The sequence below is a fragment of the Lissotriton vulgaris genome, chromosome 5, assembly GCF_964263255.1.
Source record: "Lissotriton vulgaris chromosome 5, aLisVul1.2, whole genome shotgun sequence".
NCBI classification, from domain to species: domain Eukaryota; kingdom Metazoa; phylum Chordata; class Amphibia; order Caudata; family Salamandridae; genus Lissotriton; species Lissotriton vulgaris.
In genome coordinates this window covers 1,924,097-1,945,703 of record NC_141693.1, presented here as the reverse complement: position 1 = coordinate 1,945,703, position 21,607 = coordinate 1,924,097, and the positions used below count along the sequence as shown (strand labels likewise).

The window sequence follows — 21,607 nt, the reverse complement described above, 5'->3', positions numbered from 1 at the left end:
CCTCTATGCTGGTACTCGTGTAGTGTTTGCAGCGGTCCTTTGTACTCTCTACCACCCCTATATTACCCCTAGAGTGTTTCCAGTCACATCCCTCCTGTCAAGATAGAAGATAACTCTAATGACTAGTATACTATTTGATTTTTAGATTGTATCCATGTGTATCCCCTCCCTGTGTTAGAATTATAGCTTTTACGACTAATCGCCGGTGGAACTGTTGGAATATAGCCAGGTGTACCCCTTCCCCCGTGTGAAGAGATAACCCTATCCACTAGAGCAAAAAGAAAGGTGTTCCTGAAATGTGTAACGTAACTGATTTTATGTAAAGTGCCTTGTAAAGGGGCAGCTGAAATTCCAGGAGCCTAGTCCCGACGACTTCGGAGGGCTGGAAGTGGTCCCCCGCTACACGGCGGAGGAGGGCACTGGACATCGAATGCTGTCTTATGTAAAGCGCTCTGATAACCTAATCGGTTCAAGATCCTGAAATGTGCAACGTAACTGATTCTATGTAAACTGCTGTGATAACATGTAACGGAACTGGTGCTATGTAAAGCGCTCTGATAACCTAATCGGTTCAAGTTCGCGCTATAGAAAACTCTAAAAATAAATAAAATAAATAAATAAGAATACCATGCTCAGCTAACATGTTTTTTCTTCTCCGTCCCATCTCTCAACACAAAGCAAAGATACTTGTCAATTCATTTATCTGAGCAAAGTAGTCATCCAAACTAGACAGGGATCCATGTGGCCACAAATATGAACCATACCGTACCAGTCCAAGCTGTGCTTCACTCTCCAGAAACGAGAGCAGTGTGGACTGTGCTAATTCCATAGATCTCTCTCATATGACACCGGAAGATCGAATCCTAGATATCCTCGTGGGTGACCAGTCGCTCTTCATAAATCCTGCTGTCTTGTTCTCCCACTCATCATTAAAGAAGTCTTAAACTATGCGTATGGATGGTGGCGCTTTCAACTGTAAATAGCCTAACTTGTGCTTGATTTTCTCTAGTTGCAGTGGTGCATCCATGTTAAATACAGTGTACTTTTCCTGTCCCTTAAAAACAGAATAGCCACCAGGTCTAACCAGGTTTTAAGCACTGTAAACAGAGGTATTGGGACTATTTGATAGTACAGTGACTCCACAATGGAAGTCTCTACATGCACCAGAAAAACATATTTTCCCAACAAATATTTACAGTGTGAGCCTAAGAAATGCTCTTCCTGCAGCAGGATCCAGTCTGAACCTTGCTTTTGAAGGTATCATGACATTATCTCTTTAAATCTTGTCTCACAGGTGGCAGACATCCCAGGTCAGGATCTTTAACCCCCCCCAAAAGACACTTCTGAATCGCTCTCCAGTGCTATTAGTTAACCATTCCACCTAGGTGTGGCATCTCCCACACAGCCAGGGTGTGGAGAGTTTGGGTTGGAGTAGGGTAGGAGGGAGTTGGAGTAGGCGGCCTACACTCATTCTGTATGTATGTATAGGCATTTATATAGCGCACTACTTACCCGTAGGGTCCCAAGGCGCTTCGACCGCTGCGAAACCCTTCCTGGCTTCCCTGAGAGATGGTCCCTTGATGGGTATCTCCAGGGTGAGACCAGGCAACCTCGGCGGTCTGGTGGGGCCGTTAGTGAAGATGAGGCAAGCTAATGCCCAGAGTTGCCGAGTGTGATTGCTGATCAGAGTGGGCACCGAGGCGAGAGAATTATCGAGTCCGCTGACCCTGGTCCAGAAACCTGCCGCGCCGGGAATCGAACCCTGGTCCCGGGCCGTCCTCTGCTCTCGGGTCTGCCGCCTCTAACCAGTGAGCCACACTACTTCACTCTGTACTATGTACTCCTACCATCAACCAATAGCATAACAACAATCTGGTTTAACCAACAAGAACTGTTTAATTCCCCCACCACTCTTTCATATTATGTTTTATTTGAAAGCTATCACCCGCAAGGGTAACCTGGTAGGAGAAAACTGTTTCGTCCTGACGGTGGCTCTAAATATTGAGATTCCACCGAAACGCGTGGATGCAAATTTCAACACTAAATCTAAGAGGCATTGAATGATGCAGTTGATATCGATTCATTATGTATACTCTGTACTTTATCCAAATCAACAGAAGAGTGACTAAAAACGAAAAAACACACATAAGAAGGTGGAGGTAAAGACATTCAATTACTGCCACCAAAACATGAGTTCAAGAAAAAGAAATAGCATTTAGGTAGGTTTTGCAGACGCAGTGCAGAAAAAGAACCCTCAGGCACCAACTGAAAGTCGGTTGCCAGTCGTCTTCATTGGGTTCTTGTTTTGAATACGTGAAGTAGTACCCAACAGTGGTGAAAAGTGAGTTAAAAGGAGTGTGGACTACTCCCCAAACTAGAATGATTCATTTAATAAAGGGGTAGTTCTAACTCCATTAAAAACATAAGTGAGAGGCGGACATAAAGATGGTTGTGTTAATTTGAACCAAAAAGTCCTATACATAAAAATACAAAGGTCGACATGTTTATGCTATGGTGAGCCACTAGTCAGCTCAGCATTCGTCAGGACCATACAAATCCTCGCCTCGTGGGTAGCGCACGCTAAGGTGCCAAATCCACCTGGGGCGGGAAGGACAAAGATTACAAACTTGTGTGTAACCGGTGCACAGGAACTTCCTCGTGCAACCCCTCCAGTGCGTGGCAAAACAGGAACCCAATGAAGACAACTGGTAACCGACTTTCAGTTGGTGCCGGAGGGTTCTTTTTCACTGCGTCTGCAAAACCTACCTTATTGCTCTTTCTTTTTCTTGAACTCATGTTTTGGTGGCAGTAATTGAATGTCTTTACCTCCACCTTCTTATGTGTGTTTTTTCGTTTTTAGTCACTCTTCTGTTGATTTGGATTCAGCATTTCAAAAGGGGTATAAGAGTGGTCTATTGACCCTTTCTCGCCTGTTGATTATTTATACTCTGTACTTTAGACAATGACCAGAACAGATTAGTGACCATAAGACAAAGGTTTATGTCTATTGTGTTCTCCCCGTTTCTGCCTGTGTAAATGTAAATATAGAACTATTGGCTTTGCTTTAACAATTCTGTGTTTAAATAGGAATGTGATTTTTTTGTTATCTTTTCTGCTTACGTACAATATGCAATTTTTTTTAACTGTATGCAAACATTTTTTCATTTGTTATAAGCTGGTTTTTAACAATTTTCATATAATTGATTGCTATTTGAATGTCTTGCCCAATGTAGACAATTTGGTCTTGAATAAAAAAAATATTAAAATTTTGTATAACTGCAAGATTCTACAATGATGCTTCCAGGACAATAAATGGAATGTTGAATTAGACTGTGAGAAGAGTATGAATGGGATGTGAAATGTAATGAAATATACCCAAATGGAACTTGACTGGATGCCCTGTATCTTCCTCCTAAGAGGCCATGGACTCAGAATGACATGGTGGCGTGCACGGTCTGGGTGGGGGACAGCCTGCACCAGTGCACCTGGACCACTTGTGTCACGCCGCTGTGTCATTCGTCCGGGGGGTGGAAGTTCAAATGAAATTAGGTGGGCTTGTGTGATAGAGGAACTCCTGTCAGGAGAACGAGACGCGATCTGGAGCGGCAAATACTCTGGGGCGGCAATATTGAATACGTGGGTATGTATGCCACGCTACTTGATCGCGTCCTCGCTTGCCAACCTTACTGGTTGTGGGAAGCTGTGTGCTTCAGCAGTCATGGCTTGGAAAAAGCGCAGTGAGCCGCTTGTGTGTGTGAGCGCACATATGCTGTTCTAGCTTACTTTATAATGAGATTCTTTGCTAAAGGATCTATTTATCATTGCGTGACAAGTATACTGGTGGCTGTACTCTTCATGGGTTATAAGAATACCCACATTTGTTTTTTGTTGAATAGGATAAGATGTATCATCCATTTGTTGGCCATAAATAAGGAGTGAATTACATTAACTCCTTTATTGACTCTGTGCTTACACAATACAGCCTATCTAGTGCATATGAGTGATTCATATAATTGCTGGTTTTGTGTATGTGCTGTGTACGGGAAGAACATTTACTTAATCATGTCCCTTATTTCTCTTTTATAACACTGCAGGTAGCACCCTCGGTATTGGTTCCGTGCTTTTGCAGTGTTTATCCAACATCCAGATCAAGGCAAAACGAGAGGCACTTCCAGGCAGCAGACTCTTCGCAGGCTGACGTTTATTGTTCTATCCACTCCCCCATTCCCTTGGGTGCCCTTGTTTGGGGGAACAGTATCTTTCGTACTCCTGGCAGGGCACCACAGGGAGTGACTGGACTATCTTTGGGTCATTGCTCCTACTTGATTGCTTTGGGAGGTTAGTTTTGTAGATCTAATATATCTGTTAGTATTAACTGATCTGACACTTATACGCCCCATCGGTGCTGAATTTGGTCCACCCCTTCGATACCAGCAGCAGAGGACACAGGCGCTCGTGGCCGCTTATGTCAGCTACCGCCGACCTCCTTTGACGACGCATACCTTCAATACCTCCAGCAAGTGCTCCATGATACTGCTCTTTTGCTCCTATGTATCCTGACTTACTACCAGTTGAGGGCTGCCCTGAAGGTCATTCATGACACTTTCCTGGAGGCCCTGCAGACAGTCCAAGAGCTGGAGGAGATACTTAATAACCAGTCTATGCACAGGCGTGTCACACGCCTTTATGCTGGAATGCAGGCAACTGCGCCGATCAGTATGCCCGCCAGACATGGTCCGCTGCTTTGGATATCTCCATCAGTGGAAGTTCTGCTGCTCTCAATGTGGAACCCTTTCCCCAAATTATAGACTGTGTTTAATTCATTTTAAATTTCTGCATAGAGTCTATCATACACCTGTGCAATTACACAGGATGAGGCATGTGGAAGCCACGAGTTGAGTGCGCCGCACCCACCGACTATTTTCTGCATTTAGCATGGGAGCGACCGAATGTTTAACGTTTCTTGTCCGATGTCTTTGACGTTGTTGCCATGACTAGATATGCTTGGCTGTGTAGAGGATGTTTCCCCTGAGTTGCATAAACTTACACCGGTTCTGCTGCTGACGGCTTAGCGCAGGGTGGCCATTCCCCGTGGCAGGTGCCCAGATGCACAGTTGTCTTCAGGATGCTACTTATTGCTAAGAGCAATTGGATGAGTATTGGGAACTCATGCCTGTCTGGACCCCGGTCCAAAGACACCTGCTCCTCCTTTGTAGCCTACGTTAGGGCATGGGAGAGCATGGCTGATGAAGCGGATGCTGTTGCTTCTCAGGATGCTTGATCCAGACTCCCCTTGATTACGACTGGGTGGGGAGCAGTGCTTCCTCCCACCCAGGCACTTCCACCTTGAGCTGAGCTTGCCCTCCCTATAAGTGCTATGTCATATGATGCCTCTTTGACCTGAGGTTATTGATGACGCTGCTGCTATTACAACCTGTACAAATCCTACATCATGCGGAGTGTCTGGTTCTTTTTTCCTTCCAGTCCCTTCTCCCTGCAATTAAGTCAAAGGTGCTGAGGAATTTGGCTGCCCCTAGCTTGTCTATCAACTCATCTGCTCTTGGAATGGGGTGAGCATCTGTCTTAGTGACAGAGTTGAGCCCTCTATAGTCCACACAGAACCTCATCTCTCTCTTTCCACCCTGTTGATGAGGTTTGGGGACCAGAACCACTGGGCTAGCCCAGGGGCTCTCAGAGGGTTCAATCACCCCTAGCTCCAGCATCTTGCTGACTTCAGCTTTGATGATTTCCTTGACTTTGTCTGATTGTCGATAGACTTTGTTTTTGACAGGGTTACTGTCACCAGTGTCCACATCATGGGTACACCAGCTGGTCAGACCAGGGGTCAAGGAAAAGATGCTAGCAAACTGTTGCAAGACTTGCTTGCAGTCAACCTGCTGTCGGGGAATGAGGGTGTCTGAAAAGACCGCTCTATTCACGGACCCATCTGTAGGGCTGGAAGAGAGGAGATCAGGGAGAGGTTCACTCTCTGCTTCCTGTTCCTCATCAGTCACCTTCAGCATGGTGAGGTCAGCCCTGTCATTGTAGAGTTTCAGGCGGTTCACATGGATAACCCTTTTGGGTGTCCTGCTGGTGCCCAGGTCCACTAAGTTAAGTGACCTCACTCTTTTTCTTCAGGATAGGGTAAGGGCCACTGGCTCCAAAACCCACACCGGTTGTCCAGGTTGAAATTCAACCATGGCAGCTTTTTGGTCATCATCCATCACAAAGGAGGGGAGAGGGTCCATAAATAAGTTCCACCACCCAAAAAAAACCCAAACACAGTATACACACACACCAAGGGGGGTGGGGAACAACAAACACTCAGACACCAAAACAGGGCTAAGGAAAGAAAGTTATTTGAAAATACTGCCCTCACTCACACACAATGTGTGTGACATGCTTCATCATTGGGTCTGCTAACAATACGCCCCCGCATAGCCACACAGGGGGCAGAGCATAGGGAGGGGAAACAAAAAAAACACTCAAAAACAACAACAAAAACAAACATAAGTGACATACAGTGATCACGACAATTGGTGTTGTCCGTCCGGACTGGGTGAGTGATAGACTTAAGGTGCAGTTAGAAGGTGCTCATTAAAACTGGCTCATGGGTACCCGTAAGTACTTTATTCATGGGTCCCAAGGTCAGGATTAAAATGAGGGTGAAGGATGAATAAGTGTTTAGGCAGGAAGTCAAGATCCACAAACACTACTTCTTATACTGCGGTGGTCAACATGTTTCGACCGTTGTTTAGTGCCCTCAATTACATGGGTCACACCGGTCTTCGTCAGGACAGTCTAACTGTCCCAGTCCTTCTATGCCTCTTACCTCAATATAATAATTGATAGAGGAACCCACGTGGAGGGTACTTCCACACCCGTGGATCGTTATTACAGATACTGTTTCTTAAGGCTCGAAATGGCTTCGGCGGGTGGAGCTCCAAAGAACACAACTGTTCTGACGGACCACTCCAGCACGAATCGTGCCCGCAAACCAAAGGACGCTGCAAAGCTTTTTGGTCATACCAGTGCTTCTGCAGCTCCTGGCGGACCTCAAGATTCTTGGATGCCTTGTCCGTGTACTCAGCCATTCTGGACTTTAGGCCAAGCACATAGTCCACAATGTCTTGTTTGGGTTTTTGTAGAGGCCTCTCCCAACCCCCTTTCACCAGACAAAGTGGTCCCCTTACAGGATGACCAAACAGAAGTTCAAAGGGTGAAAACCCCACTTCCTTCTGTGGCACTTCCCTATAAGCAAAAAGCAGGCATGGCAGCGGGACATCCCATCTCCTTTTGAGTTTTTCAGGGAGCCCCATGAGCATACCTTTCAATGTCTTGTTGAACCTCTCCACAAGACCATTGGTTTGTGGGTGGTATGGGGTAGTGAACTTGTACTGCACCCCACACTCCTTCCACATGTGTTTAAGGTAAGCAGACATGAGCTGGTACCTCTGTCTGAAACCACCTCCTTAGGAAACCCTAACCTGGTGAAGACACCCAGGAGGGTATTGGCTACTGCAGGAGCTGTAGTAACCCTAAAGGGAATTGCTATAGGGTACCTAGAAGAATGATCCACTACTACTAGAATGAATTTGTTCCCTGAGGCTGTGGGAGACTCAAGTGGACCCACAATGTCCACACCTACCCTTTCAAAGGGTACCCCCACCACTGGCAGTGGTATCAGGGGGGCCTTTGGTTTGCCACCTGTCTTGCCACTGGCCGGACAGGTGACACAGGAGCTCACAAACTCCTTCACCCTTTGGATAATCTGGGGCCAGTAGAAGTGGCTAACTAGCCTTTCCCATGGTTTGGTTTTCCCCAGGTGCCCAGCTAGGGGGATGTCATGAGCTAAAGTTAAGAGGAACTCCCTGTACTTCTGTGGCACTACCACCCTCCTGGTAGCTCCAGGATTGGGGTTTCTTGCCTCAGCATACAGTAATCCCTCTTCCCAATAAGCTCTGTGGGTACCACTGACATCTCCCTTTGCTTCTGCAGCGGCTTGCTGCCTCAGGCTTTCAAGGGTGGGGCAATCTCGCTGGCCCTGGCACAGCTCTTCCCAAGTGGGTCCCCCTGGGCCCAGGAGTCCAGCCTGGTAAGGCTCAAGCTTCATGGGCTCAGTTCCCTCTGGGGTTTCCAAGTCCTCTTGGTTGCCCAGTTTCCTTGCTTTTTCTCTTGGTTGGTTGGGCCATACTTTCAGGCTCCAACCCTACTTGTTCACCCTTCTTTTTGCTCTGGTTTGCACACACACCAGTCTAGGGATACCCAGCATGGCTGCATGGGTTACTTGCTCAACATCAGCCCTGGCTGAGGTTTTCAGGTCATTTCCAAGCAGACAGTCAGCTGGCAGTTGTGGAGAGACCACTACCAGTTCCAGGCCAGCAACCTCCACCCGCCCCAATGTCACCATAGCAAGGGGGCATTGGGTGGTAATGCTGTCAGCATTGGTGACTGGGTAAGTTTTCCCAACCGGGTATTGCTCTGGGGAAACCAGGTTTTCCTTTACCATAGTAATGCTGGCACCTGTATCCCTCAGGGCTTCTACTCTAGTTCCAATAATGATGGGGTATTGCAGATACTGGTTAGAGTTGGATGACCAACCAGCTACATTGGCAACCTCCATTTCCCCCAAGGAGACGAGACTAGCCTGAGTGTATTCCCAGATCTGCTCTGAGCACTCCTCTGATCCCATCTGTAGATTTATTGTCCCTGGAGTAGCTGGATTTGGGCGTTTATTGTAGGGGCAGTTTCTCTCTACAGTTAAATGTCCCAACTTTTTACAGTTGTTACAATAGGCCTTGTTAGGATCAACGTTTCTTCCACTATAGGGCTGAGGCACATAGGGAGTAGTTTGGGACCCACCCACCTGTACAGGTTTTTGGGGCACTTTGGAAGACTCAGATTTTTTATCTTGGGGATTCTCACCACCTTTCCCCATGGGAGGTTTTGGGACCGCCTTCTTTTGGTCACTTCCAGTGGCTGTCATTGTCACCCTAGTCTTGACCCAGTGGTCTGCCTTCTTTCCCAATTCTTGGGGAGAAATTAGACCTAGGTCTACCAAATGATGATGCAACTTTTCATTTGTGCAGTTACTCAAAATATGTTCCTTCATAAACAAATTATAAAGTCCAGTAAAATCATGCACATTGTGTCCAGTTAACCAACCATCTAGTGTCTTTACTGAGTAGTCCACAAAATCTATCCAGGATTGGGTCTGGGTTTTGTGAGCACCCCTGAACCTAAGCCTGCACCTGGTCTGACTGCTGTCAATAAAACCCACCTCGCCGTAGCGCCATCACTTTGCCGGTTGTTGTGGACACTACGAGTCCCAGGGGGTTTGGAGGATCTGCCCGCACCTGGTCTGACTCTGCTGTCATTAAAACCCACCACGCCGCTCCCGCTTCGATGGAGCCGCAGCGCCATCACTTTGTCGGTTGTTGTGGACACTACAAGTCCCAGGGGGCTTTGGAGGATCTGCCCGCACCTGGTCTGAATCTGCTGTCATTAAAACCCACCGCAGCGCCATCACTTTGCCGGTTGTTGTGGACACTACAAGTCCCAGGGGGCTTTGGGGGATCTGCCCGCACCTGGTATGACTCTGCTGTCATTAAACCCCATCTCGCCGCTCCCGCTTTGCGGGAGCCGCAGAGCCATCACTTTGCCGGTTGTTGTGGGCACTACAAGTCCCAGGGGGCTTTGGAGGATCTGCCCTCACCTGGTCAGACTCTGCTGTCATTAAAACCAACTCAGCCTTTCCCGCCATGCGGGACGCGTGCCAGGCGAAGCCAAGGGCGGGCCCGTCTGTGGCGGGCTACCTCTCTTATCTTTGAAACTCAGTATTGTACGTTTTATTTGGGGTTTCTAATGTATTGGACTTTGGTGCTTTAGCTATAATTTCCATCGAGCAGTGGGCTAATATCTTGCGTACTGTGTTGTAAACTGGTACTGAGCTATATAGACCTAGGGTAGATTCAATTATGGGCAAGAGAAAGTCCATGGAGGGAAATGTGGGGAGAGTGTAGGGAGCTAGCACCTTGAAACCTCGTAAAGGGAAGAAAGCCATAGGAGCGACCAAGCAACAAGATCCAGAGTGTGTCCTAAATCGTACTAGCACTGTGGTAGAGTAATGCGAGGAAATATTGCTGACCGAAAGCGGTGCCCCCATGGCCAGTGAATCCACCTGCACGGCTGATAGTGTTCAGGGGAGTGCTAATCTCCCAAAGACCACGACAGTTCCAGCTATGTTTCATAGGAAAATAAATGGCAGTTCTTCTAGGGGTGCTGAGAAAGAGGGGACTGGCCAACATCAATGGTGAGGAAGGTTTTTCATCAAAAGTTGATACACAGCCCCGTGAGTGCGTCTCCCTAGTGCCGTGCTCTAATAGATTCTCACCCCTAATGAACAATCAGAGGGAGGCTAACGTAGAGCTGGCTAACAATTCTGGGGTAAATGTGATCAAGCCCACCATGAACCAAGTGCAATCTTTTCATGAGCTTGAGAGGGTGGTTTACTCATTAAGGAAGGAGATAGTTTCCCTGAAGGCCGTGATTGAAAAGCTAACAACCATGGTGGGGCCCTGGGGGGGGGGGGTACGTCTGTTCCCACTTCTGTTCTTGTCCTAAAAGCAACTACCCCTACCCCATCAACCTCGAATGGACCCCAGCATAATCCTACGAGTATAGTGAAATCTATGGATCAGTATAAAACCGCAACTACATATAGTCAGATGGTTAAGTCTGGGAGGCATGGTGTATTGCCAAGAGATATAGATAATACTGTACGGTCTGTAGGGATCCACCTGGGGAGAAAAGGTTGAGAGATCATTTATCTCTGTATGCACGAGGGGAAACGCGGCCACCTAAAAACCCACGAGGGGGGAATCCCATTGAAAGTAACAACACTGCTTCAAATAAAATTTATATATGACTAATGTACCGAAATTATCTCTCCATAGTAGATTTGAGAGTGCTGATTCTTTAACTAATAAAGCCATTCATTTGCTTCGGCACCTTCGGGGTTGTCGCTCTGTGATCAGAGACTACATTGTCAGAGCTCGTAGGTTTACCTCCCTCGCGAAACCTGTTGACTGTATCGAACTGACATTGCAGAGTGAGTTATTAGTGGAAAATTTGTTTTCCCTGGAGTTTAGGACTAGTCCACCTGAACATTCATCAATCCAGTTAAGAAAGGCATGCCCGGGTGATATTGGACAGTTGAGTTATGGCCATTTGATGGACGTAAGAACGGGAAGTTCTACTTTGGAACTTGTAGATTGACTGAGTGATGAAACTGAATTAAGACCACATTGTATTAGTGCAGGCCAGATATTACAGGAGGAGGAAGTGACCGAGCTTACTGGTTTTAATAGCCATGACTTTAATTCTCCAAACAGGTCGGTAATGGAAGATACTATCCAACACGTTCCTAACATCAGCATAGATTCCCCCTTGCAGATATCCCCTTCTCAGAATGTCCCAAGTTCCACAAGCCTAACTCATACTTTAGTTAATACCAGTGGGTCTGCGGTTGGTGGTTCACTTCTCTCGTGGAATATTGCGGGATTGAATGCAAAATTAGCTATACCCGATTGGCTTACTTTTATTAATGGTTATGACATCTGCCTTTTCCAAGAGACCTGGCTCTTGGAACCACGATTTTGTGTAGGCTATTTAAATGTCCATATTCCAGCCTCGAAAGGGACACATGGTCGACCAGCAGGTGGCCTAACTATCTGGATACATCAAGAATTAGGTATCAAAACCAAGACATTACCCTCTAGGAGCAGTGATATCCAGGTGGTGAGGGTAGATCTAGGTCACTTAGGTGTAATCGACATTTATAATGTTTATGTAAGGAGCACTCAAGGTGCCAAGTCCCAGGTCCTAGAGGACCTCGTAAATCTTTTTGATCTCTATTTGACCAGCTCACGCATTATTGTAGCGGGTGATTTTAATTCTACTTTCGAACCCCTGGTTGCAACAGAGGAGCACCTTACTGATGATGAAGATATGTTATGGGGAATTCCCAAGTTAGAGCTGAAACCCATAAAAAGGTGGACGGAAATAGTTATTCAGATTAATACTATCTGTCTGGAAAGGGGTTTAAGGGCCCTTAATGGTAGAATGCCGAAGGATAGAATGGGAGCTTACACTTTTAATAACGGGCAAAGTAAAAGTAGAATCGATTACATTCTTGTTATTCTGAGTTTCTGGCACACCATCACTGACATCACGATAAGGGACCTCCCAGAAAGTGATCATAATCCCCTCTGTGTAAGCCAAAGGTGGTGGAAGATGGAATCCACTCTTGCAGGGGTGAGGGAGTCATATGCCGCAGACATTGTGCCCTCTAATGATATGAGAAGGCTAAAATGGCCTCGTATATTAGAGAATCCTGCCACTCTGGAAAGCATTAAAAATGATGTTGATGGTACTAATCTCGAACTTGAGCATATCTTGTCTGGAAACAAGGACCTGGGGGAAATAACACTTGTGCATAATACATTTTTTACTACTTTGAGACCTTATTTTGAAAGAAAGCACAGACCTGGTCAATCTATCACCTAGACCTGCAAGATGGTATAACAAGGAATGTGGGCTGGCAAGGATAGCTCTAGGGAAAGCTATAAAGGAAGGCAAAGTGAACACTGTGCGTTCTAATAGGTGTATATATAAAAGTAGTATCCTTAGGGCCAAACGGCCATGGGATGAGCGCAATGGCAAGACCTGATAGAAGCTAGTGTGCAGAACAATAGTAAATTGTTCTTGAGTTTTATTAAGTGGGAGTCAGGTGGCCAGCCTGAGCAGCCGCAAATTAACGTCTCACAGGAAGAATGGGTTGAGTATTTTAGGCCTCAGTATGCCTCTAACCCTGGGGACCAGAATAGAGAAGTCCCGAGCCTAGCTTATTACCAGGAAAATGCTTTTAATAGAACAGATGTGGAGCAGGCACTTGGTACAGTGGCAGCTTGAAAAGCATCGGGCCCAGATGGGGTCCTTGCAGATGTGTACTTGTATGATAAGACCAAATGGGGGAGATATATTCTGTTGATTGCTAATGCTATGGCACAGGGAGCACCAATACCAAGCTGCTGGAAAGGGGCGGAAATAATTCCGATATTTAAAAAGGATGACAGGTCCCTCCCTGGGATTTATAGACCCATTAGTTTGATTGACGCCATTCAAAAATTTGTAGGAAGGATGATTTTAAACAAGGTATTACTATGGATAGCAGATAACAGTATATTGTCCCCCTTCCAGGCGGGTTTCAGAGAGTCTACGACCGGGGTCTCCAACTGGTCGATCGCGAGCTACCGGTAGCTCTCGGAGACCCCGGGAGTAGCTCGTGTAGCCCTTCATGGGCTATTTACTTTTCCGGCTGCATTTGCCCGTCCTCACCCAAACCAGCCGCTCGAATTGGAGCTTGGGTGGGGGCGGGTGAAGAGGATGACGCTCGTCTCCTGGAGCTGCAGACTATTCTCGTGAGAGTCTGACTCCTGTGACGTCATCGAGGGCAGAAGGGCACGAAAAACGAGGGAAACAGGGCAGAAGGGCACGAAAACGAGTGAAACAGAGGGCAGAAGGGCACAAAAAACGAGGGAAACAGGGCACAAAAAAACGAGGGAAACAGAGGGCAGAAGGGCACGAAAAACGAGGGAAACAGGGCAGAAGGGCACGAAAAACGAGGGAAACAGGGCAGAAGGGCACGAAAAACGAGGGAAACAGGGCAGAAGGGCACAAGATCGCTGGAGCCCGGGGTCATGCTTCACCTAGTCTTCCCCACCGGTGGGGTTGGCACAGACTGGCACACCCCCCTTCAGGACGTAGTTTTTACTGCCAGAGTGGGGGTTAGAACTGGTGGGGGCCAGTTGCTGGGTACAGCAAATGGTCTGGAGAAGCTCACAGAGGCAGCATGCTTTTGAAGCTTCCCCCTGCCCATCCTGGAGGAGGAGACATAGCACCTCGCCCAGGATGTGCATTGTTGCAGGCCCAGGAGAGTGGGGGGCTCTCCACCCAGAGGTCCAGCAACATGTCTGCCGTGTGGCAGCCTCTGCAGCCACTCGGCCCAGACGTGGATTGTAGGTTAGGATTTAAGAGGGCATCTCTATGATGCCCTCTGGTGCATTTTACATTAAATCCCACACTGGCATCAGTGCGGGTTTAATGTGCTGAGAAGTTTGGTACCAAACTTGTCAGTCTTCAGTTTAGCCATTATGGTGCTGTGGAGTACATAATGACAACCTCCCAGCACCATATACTCTTAATGGCATCACTGCACTTACAGTGCCCAGGAATGGCCCTGGGTACTGTAGGGGCACAGGGCTCATGCACCTGTGCCCACACCTCTGGCATAGGGCACCCAGCTACATGGGTGACTGAAGTATGCTAGGGCAGTGGGTTCTGGGGGCATGGCACACAGGGATGTGTGCCATGTCGACTCTTGGTTTCGTTCTGTACTTAGGCACTCAGCCTGCAAAGGCAGTGTGTGGGTACCAGTGTACAGGGCCCCTGAGGGTGGCACAATAAGTGCTGCAGCCCTCAGGGGTCTTCTCTGGTCACCATGCCTTGGTTAACTAGTGAACCATTTACTAGGGGCTGACAGGTGGCCAAAGATGCCAATTGGGCGTTTAGTTTCAGCACAGTTTTAGGGATGGAACACAGACCATGTGTACCTGGTTGGCAGGAACCCAGGACACACTCAGTCAAAGCACATCAGCAGTACAGAAAAAAGTGGGGGCATACCAAGGCAAGAAAGATGGCACTTTCTCACTAAATACAGCCCTGTTTGAGGCCGTTTACTGTCAGTATCTTGGTTGACAAGGCACTTTGTTAACTTGACTGGAAGCTAGGTTGTATCATGCATAGATATTAGAAAACGTAATTCAGACCAATTCCCAGTTTTGATAATTCCTCCCATAGCTTTCTCCGATTGACTTAATCAAATGTTTACAAATAATTTAATATAGTAAAATGTATATTTATAGTTTTATTTACTGAAAGTTTAAGGGAATGATATTGTCAACCATTGAGCACAAGATCGATTAAAAATAATTCAAAATCTGTAGCCCACCAATATATATTATCCGCTATCAATTTTGTGAAGAGTGCTCCTTCGGCTTTAGGAGAGAAGTGCTTGAAGCCCTCTTCGAACCTTTTTTCCGTAAGAAAGCGTATAACGACCCTTATCCATGAAAATGGAATAGTTCCTGATTCTAGGACGCATATCAATAAAGCATAGCGTACAAGGAACACATTCTGTGTGGTCCAATCATTGTCTGGTAGCATAACGAATTAGGAGATCCACCTGACCCTACTAACTCCAATCTGGGAGCCAAATTTGATTCTGACCTCTCTTTTCCTTCTCGCAGTGACTACCGTTAGTTTCACTTTTACTTACTCAAAAAAGATCTTCGATATTCTACCAGACAACATTTGAAAGACTATTGTTCATTCACTCATTACTGCCAGACTTTATTGTACAAATGCTTTATATCTTGGACTGCCTCAATACTTAGTCCCCGGCTACAGGCGATACAAAAGGCAGCAGCTAGGCCAAGATGCCACACTAGTAGTCAATCACCCCTTGCTGGAAACTGCTTACTGGATTTTGTGCAGAAGATGATCTGGTTTAAAAGTCTGGTGCTGACAAAGCCTTTGACATAAAAAAACAATCCCTAAATACCTGAACAACAGTCTTATTCACTAACATCTAAGGAGGTCAATGAAAGCCTCTAATATGCTTCTTTGAAAGATTTCAATGGTTCAAAAGACTAGGAAAGGAAGTCACTCCTTCTCATTTCTGTCAGGATGAGGATCAAGCATCGATTTACCCTTTGTATCATCTCCTCTGAGCCTTGTTTCAAAAACAGCTGTAAACTGGAGTTCTTTTACACTATGCAACTTGCACATTTCTTAGCTGGTTTTTGCTCTTCTTACAAAGTGCTGGGAGGACCTTGTCTGATAAGCTGCAGCGCTCTACAAATCATTATTATTGATTCCCAGATTGCATCATTTAAAAGCAGTCACAAGACAATTAATGTGCCAGCAATGACCCCAGATTACAGGCATAACAAATTATCAACAAGCATAATGCTGGCACCAGCCACGGATTACAGACATAGAAAACCACAGGCAAGAGAGGCCTGCCCGCACCATTTGTGATCACCAGACTGCAGACAGATAAAACCAGGGGCAAGCTCAATGCTTGCACTAGCACCGACACCCAGAATACAGGCAGATATCACCAGTGAGGAGCTCAATGTCTGCACTAGCACTGACCCCCAGAATACAGGCAGATATCACCAGTGAGGAGCTCAATGCTTGCACTGACCCCCAGATTACAGGCAGATATCACCAGTGAGGAGCTCAATGCTTGCACTAGCACGGACACCCATATTACAGGCAGATATCACCAGTGAGGAGCTCAATGCATGCACTAGCACGGACACCCAGATTACAGGCAGATATCACCAGTGAGGAGCTCAATGCATGCACTAGCACGGACACCCAGATTACAGGCAGATATCACCAGTGAGGAGCTCAATGCTTGCACTAGCACGGACACCCAAATTACAGGCAGATATCACAATGAGGAGCTCAATGCTTGCACTAGCACAGGCGCCAGATTACAGGCAGATATCACCAGTGATGAGCTCAATGCCTGCACTAGCACCGGCCCCCAGAATACAGGCAGATATCACCAGTGATGAGCTCAATGCCTGCACTAGCACCGGCCCCCAGAATACAGGCAGATATCACCAGTGATGAGCTCAATGCTTGCACAGACCCCAGATTACAGGCAGCTATCACCAGTGAGGAGCTCAATGCTTGCACTAGCACCGGCCCCCAGAATACAGGCAGATATCACCAGTGAGGAGCCCAATGTCTGCACTAGCACTGACCCCCAGATTACAGGCAGCTATCACCAGTGAGGAGCTCAATGCTTGCCCTAGCACTGACCCCCAGATTACAGGCAGATATCACCAGTGATGAGCTCAATGCTTGCACAGACCCCAGATTACAGGCAGCTATCACCAGTGAGGAGCTCAATGCTTGCACTAGCATCGACCCCCAGAATACAGGCAGATATCACCAGTGAGGAGCTCAATGCTTGCACTAGCACAGACCCCAGATTACAGGCAGATATCACCAGTGAGGAGCCCAATGTCTGCACTAGCACTGACCCCCAGATTACAGGCAGATATCACCAATGAGGAGCTCAATGCTTGCACTAGCACTGACCCCCCAGATTACAGGCAGATATCACCAGTGAGGAGCTCAATGCCTGCACCGGCACTGACCCCAGATTACAGGCAGATATCACCAGTGAGGAGCCCAATGTCTGCACTACCACTGACCCCCAGATTACAGGCAGCTATCACCAGTGAGGAGCTCAATGCCTGCACTGGCACTGACCCCAGATTACAGGCAGATATCACCAGTGAGGAGCCCAATGTCTGCACTCGAACTGACCCCCAGATTAAAGGGAGAGATCACCAGTGAGGAGCTCAATGCTTGCACTAGCACTGACCCCAGATTACAGGCAGATATCACCAGTGAGGAGCCCAATGTCTGCACTACCACTGACCCCCAGATTACAGGCAGATATCACCAATGAGGAGCTCAATGCTTGCACTAGCACTGACACCCTGATTACAGGCAGATATCACCAGTGAGGAGCCCAATGTCTGCACTACCACTGACCCCCAGATTACAGGCAGCTATCACCAGTGAGGAGCCCAATGTCTGCACTAGCACTGACCCCCAGATTACAGGCAGCTATCACCAGTGAGGAGCCCAATGTCTGCACTACCACTGACCCCCAGATTACAGGCAGTTATCACCAGTGAGGAGCTCAATGCCTGCACTGGCACTGACCCCAGATTACAGGCAGATATCACCAGTGAAGAGCTCAATGCCTGCACAGACCCCAGATTACAGGCAGATCTCACCAGTGATGAGCTCAATGCTTGCACTAGCACAGACCCCAGATTACAGGCAGCTATCACCAGTGAGGAGCTCAATGCTTGCCCTAGCACTGACCCCCAGATTACAGGCAGATATCACCAGTGAGGAGCTCAATGCCTGCACTGACCCCCAGATTACAGGCAGATATCACCAGTGAGGAGCCCAATGTCTGCACTAGCACGGACCCCCAGATTACAGGCAGTTATCACCAGTGAGGAGCTCAATGCCTGCACTGGCACTGACCCCAGATTACAGGCAGATATCAGCAGTGAGGAGCCCAATGTCTGCACTAGCACTGACCCCCAGATTACAGGCAGATATCACCAGTGATGAGCTCAATGCTTGCACTAGCACTGACCCCCAGATTACAGGCAGATATCACCAGTGAAGAGCTCAATGCCTGCACAGACCCCAGATTACAGGCAGATCTCACCAGTGATGAGCTCAATGCTTGCACTAGCACAGACCCCAGATTACAGGCAGATATCACCAGTGAGGAGCTCAATGTCTGCACTAGCACTGACCCCCAGATTACAGGCAGATATCACCAGTGAAGAGCTCAATGCCTGCACAGACCCCAGATTACAGGCAGATCTCACCAGTGATGAGCTCAATGCTTGCACTAGCACAGACCCCAGATTACAGGCAGATATCACCAGTGAGGAGCTCAATGCTTGCACTAGCACTGACCCCCTGATTACAGGCAGATATCACCAGTGAGGAGCTCAATGCCTGCACTGACCCCCAGATTACAGGGCGATATCACCAGTGAGGAGCTCAATGCTTGCACTAGCACTGACCCCCAGATTACAGGCAGATATCACCAGTGAGGAGCTCAATGCTTGCACTAGCACTGACCCCCTGATTACAGGCAGATATCACCAGTGAGGAGCTCAATGCCTGCACTGACCCCCAGATTACAGGGCGATATCACCAGTGAGGAGCTCAATGCTTGCACTAGCACTGACCCCCAGATTACAGGCAGATATCACCAGTGAGGAGCTCAATGCTTGCACTAGCACTGACCCCTGATTACAGGCAGATATCACCAGTGAGGAGCTCAATGCCTGCACTGACCCCCAGATTACAGGGCGATATCACCAGTGAGGAGCTCAATGCTTGCACTAGCACTGACCCCCTGATTACAGGCAGGTATCGCCAGTGAGGAGCTCAATGCTTGCACTAGCACTGACCCCCAGATTACAGGCAGATATCACCAGTGAGGAGCTCAATGCTTGCACTAGCACTGACCCCCGATTACAGGCAGATATCACCAGTGAGGAGCCCAATGTCTGCACTAGCACTGACCCCAGATTACAGGCAGATATCACCAGTGATGAGCTCAATGCTTGCACTAGCACTGACCCCAGATTACAGGCAGATATCACCAGTGAGGAGCTCAATGCTTGCACTGACCCCCAGATTACAGGCAGATATCACCAGTGAGGAGCTCAATGCCTGCACTGACCCCCAGATTACAGGGAGAGATCACCAGTGAGGAGCCCAATGCTTGCACTAGCACTGACCCCCAGATTACAGGCAGATATCACCAGTGACGAGCCCAATGCTTGCACTAGCACTGACCCCAGATTACAGGCAGATATCACCGGTGAGGAGCTCAATGCTTGCACTAGCACTGACCCCAGATTACAGGCAGATATCACCAGTGAGGAGCTCAATGCTTGCACTGACCCCCAGATTACAGGCAGATATCACCAGTGAGGAGCTCAATGCTTGCACTAGCACTGACCCCCGATTACAGGCAGATATCACCAGTGAGGAGCCCAATGTCTGCACTAGCACTGACCCCCAGATTACAGGCAGATATCACCAGTGATGAGCTCAATGCTTGCACTAGCACTGACCCCAGATTACAGGCAGATATCACCAGTGAGGAGCTCAATGCTTGCACTGACCCCCAGATTACAGGCAGATATCACCAGTGAGGAGCCCAATGTCTGCACTAGCACTGACCCCCAGATTACAGGCAGATATCACCAGTGATGAGCTCAATGCTTGCACTGACCCCCAGATTACAGGCAGATATCACCAGTGAGGAGCTCAATGCTTGCACTGACCCCCAGATTACAGGCAGATATCACCAGTGAGGAGCTCAATGCCTGCACTGACCCCCAGATTACAGGGAGAGATCACCAGTGAGGAGCCCAATGCTTGCACTAAATTCCAGATTGCGACTATTTAAAGGCTCTGCGTCAGAGCCAAATGCCTGCAACATGAACGACCCTCCCTGTCTAGAACTGCGTGATTGTGATCCTCTGATGTGCACAATTCCTGCAGGACACAGACCCTGACGGCGACCCCTGCTGGGGGGTCGAGTCAATCACAGGCATTGATCCCTCAGTCCTTACCTCCAGGCGTGAAGGTCTGCGCTCCTCCGATCGCTGCTGAGCCTCGGTTCAGGAACTGCTCCCGGGCTCTGTCCCCCTCCCTCGGCTGCCCTCCCCCCTCGGACCGCTCTCCCCCGTCCCTGGTCCTCTCGGGCTCCGCTCCTCCGCTCTCTCAGCCTCGCTCCTCCGGCTCGCCTCTCCCCTCCCTCTCCGCACTCAGGACCAAAGTTTCAAATTTTCAAAAACAAGCACCCGCCGCCGAGCAAACATTGCTCGGCCAATCGCTGCTGGCTTTCACCTCTTCCGGGCATCAGCAGCCAACGGCGGACGAGAACAGGGCCCACCGGAAATACGTACGGTGTACGTCCCATTTCAGTAACCAGGTCCCGCCCATAGGTTGCGTGGAGCTGCTGTCAAGTGCTGTAGAAACAGAAAAGAGCTGTCTTCCGTGTAATTGATCTACGCAAATCTGGCCGCCATCTTGGAGCAGGGTGAGTTAGGCGGGGCCTACTAGATGTACAGAGGCTGCCCTCGTTATAGAAGAAGCATTTGCTATGCAACCGTACAGCCTTTGTGACCTTATATGTATTTAGCTATGCAGCAGCACATTAGCCTGGGTGCTGAAACATCTACTGTTCTTTAACATAGAAGGAAAGTAAGCACCGAACTGTGTGACATGGTAGGTATAGGAACACATGGAAAGAAATATTGCCTTTCAGCAATAGTCCAAAGCTCTGTTTTTTAATATAAAATCAGGGCCTTCAGTGGTTATATAATTGATAATACAAGATTTGAAAAACATATTATTGTCTGCCAGTGCTCCTGGAAGACAATTTCTATGGACTGGAATCTAGAGAATGCTAAAGTGATTCTGGTATTTTACTGACCTCTGCAGGTCGTTTTCTATCAAGAAAGTTAAATACAGGCAGTTACCAGAAAAAAAAGTTCCTCAGCAGAAAGCAATTCTGATATTTTACTGGCCTCTGCTGGTCGTTTTCTATCAAGACAGTTAAATAGTTGTAGTTGAACAAAAAATAAGTCCCTAAGCGGAAGCATAGAAATCCTAGGGCTGATCTCCAGAGTCCACAAAGTACATACACAAATAAGTATATACTAAAGTATATACAAGAGTTCTCGAATGCTTGACCTAAAAAGGCAGGGAGGGTCGTTCTCATGGGTGAGGTGGTTTGTGCCTCAGTAGAGCTCTTTCTCGTCAGTTCAAGATATATTATTCATGCATCTTACACATCTGTCAACTTTTCCAGACAAAGATCAGTCATATTTCCATGCCA

The 21,607-nt window shown here is 47.8% G+C and overlaps 1 protein-coding gene across 2 annotated transcripts in view; it reads right to left on the bottom strand.

Moving 5' to 3' along the window:
- The window catches only part of KIFC1 (kinesin family member C1), a 105,145-nt gene extending 84,529 nt beyond the window's left edge, over nucleotides 1–20,616 (bottom strand). The window contains exon 1 of one of the 2 annotated variants that reach the window (XM_086920606.1): nucleotides 20,337–20,616. The gene's annotated coding sequence lies outside the window, so the exon portion shown is untranslated. The remainder of the gene's footprint in view (nucleotides 1–20,336) is intronic. The other variant, XM_086920605.1, reaches the window with a different exon arrangement.
- Nucleotides 20,617–21,607: the final 991 nt, after the last annotated feature.